Source organism: Cyprinodon variegatus, unplaced genomic scaffold (assembly GCF_000732505.1).
Source record: "Cyprinodon variegatus isolate N-32 unplaced genomic scaffold, C_variegatus-1.0 Scaffold1014, whole genome shotgun sequence".
In the NCBI taxonomy this organism is placed as follows: Eukaryota; Metazoa; Chordata; class Actinopteri; order Cyprinodontiformes; family Cyprinodontidae; genus Cyprinodon; species Cyprinodon variegatus.
Window position 1 is genome coordinate 152,394 of NW_015151467.1, and position 2,372 is coordinate 154,765.

A 2,372-nucleotide genomic window follows, 5' to 3' on the forward strand; every position below is an offset into this window, starting at 1 on the left:
GTCAGAGAAACAGGACTACACTGGAAAACAGGCCGATCTCCAGCATCTATAAACAAAGATGTTGATGGAAGCAGCACAGCTGATATTTCTCTCCAGGATGGTGTCACGGTGAAACAAGAACAGAAGAGGCAAAGCTACTATGAGAAAAAGCAGAGAGAGCAGAACATTAGAGACTGAACTAACAGATTCTGCAGAGTGGGAGAATAGAATGAAGATAGAATGAAGCAGAATGATTAATAGATTAATCATTCTGCTTCATGCTAGATTAATAAAAAAAAGGTAATTATTACAAAGGCAAATAAATAAAGAAGCCAATTAAAAGAGATATATACATTTATGTCCCACTATATAATTTAATTTCTACCTACATTTATTTGTTTATTGTATTTTGGGGGGCAACTAATTGTATGCTAATTTTTTTTTTCAGCATATATTTATTTCTGTATTTATATTTAAATATGGTAGAGCTGGTCCTTCATATATGAGTTTATATAATGCAAACTATAAACAGATATACCATTTTCTAAGGAATCATAATTCACAAGGAGGTTCAGTAATGATCAGCTTAATATTTCTTCCCACATGTGGTCATAATCATACATTTCAAATTTCCAAAGAAGTCTCAGTTCTTTGTAAATAATATATTCTAAATATGTTGGATTGTTTTAAAGTTTTTAGAAGTATTTGGGTGTATAACTATGACTGAAAGTCTAAAATATCACTTTTAATCTTTTAATGTATTATCGCTTGTGCTATAAACGCCTAATTTTGACATTTTAAATGACAGCTGCCTTTGGAACTAATAAGTACGACTTCAAATTTCAAAACATAAAAATAATAGTATTGAAGTTAATAATCTAGATATATCTGATTGTGTGTTAGCCTCTATAGAGGCACTTTTTTTGCAAATTGGAAGTAACTACCCACACCACCGGGGAGCCTATGGTGCGTTTACGAACACACGGTAAACCAGAGTTTCCTTTCCCGCCAGTTAAAAAGAAGATGAAAGGCATAGAAAAGCTCTTTCGAGCCGTCAGTTAAATAGGTACAGAATAAGTATGTTCATGTTTGCTTTTTTGTTCAGTTTTCTATATAGATGTTTTGCATGCGGCTTGGAAACAAAGTACCTCGAAGCGAAGGAAGGGGAATACTAAACTTTTACAAAGTAAGATATTTTATAAACGTGCGTTGATTTGCTGTATGCATTTCTTTTTCTCTTATTGCCCAGCATTTGTTTAATTAATGAATATACCTGCCATTAACAATTAGGTGGTAACTATGGGGATTTTTGTTGATTCTCTCTCGTTTTCGACTGTACGTGAATGCATCATACATTGCTTTACTTTTCTGAGCTCGTGGAGGATCATAGTCAATAACGGCACGGTTGGAGGATTGAAATTAGCTTAACTCTTCGCAGGACTTTGTAATTATGTAAAGTTTGAGATGAAATATAAACTTTAAAGTGTTTTTTTAATTCCTTTTGTTACAAGTTTAGAGTAGAAACTTCCAGGAGAAAAAAAAAAATCAGAGAGGAGGATGCGAGCAGCAGCCAGCTCTGGCTGTATGGATGAAGCTAAGGCACGATGCTAGCAAGCTAACTGCTATAGAGGTAAGAGGAAAAAGTTTCCACTGTTTATGTTTTATTATTTTAAGCTTGTGTGACGCTTAGTTAAAGCTTTCCATGGGTGGCAGTAACTAGAAGCAGAGTGTTGTCCTCTTAAACCTCTTAAAAAGTGATGGTAAAGTTTGCTTCGGCCCAACTGCAACAGCTGTATGCAGCTAATTGATTACATGATGTACATTTATGATTTATCTGATGATGTTCATACTCTGTGCTTTGAGGGTTATAGCGGGTTCATTACAAAAACCCACTGACACCATCTGACATGTTGGAATTATAAAGAAAAGTTAATTTCTCTGGTCCCTTTACACCTATCAGTTTATATCACTGTGCTGCGACATTTCTCCCTTTTATATAAATAAAAAGTTAGTTTGATAAAATGACAAGATGGTAAATAGATGTTTTAATTGTTGGAACAGTAGACCTTTTCAGTTGTACCGCTCAAATTTTGGAAGACTGTCCCTTCAGGGGCGGATTTAGGAAATTTGGGGCCCTAGGCAAAGACAGACATGGGGCCCTCTGAATTGAGAAGGCAACACATAAAACAGACAATTTAATTCAGTTTATTTTTATGGCACCAATTCATAACACGTCTTCTCAAGGCAATTTAAAGTTTACGAGATCATCTAGTCAAATTGATTCAAAGGTTTCTATCTAAGTAAAACCAGTTGATTGTATCGACTCGATGGGCGTTTCTCAATTCACGAGAACGCGAGCACGTACTCGCGTTCTCGTCAAGTCCGTTCTTGGC

General features: G+C 35.2%; 1 protein-coding gene across 1 annotated transcript in view; it reads left to right on the plus strand.

Annotated features, from left to right (window-relative positions):
• Positions 1-1,362: 1,362 nt before the first annotated feature.
• LOC107100812 (uncharacterized protein C1orf106 homolog) overlaps positions 1,363-2,372 on the plus strand; it is a 36,001-nt gene continuing 34,991 nt past the window's right edge. The window contains exon 1 of the mRNA XM_015399457.1: positions 1,363-1,609. The gene's annotated coding sequence lies outside the window, so the exon portion shown is untranslated. The remainder of the gene's footprint in view (positions 1,610-2,372) is intronic.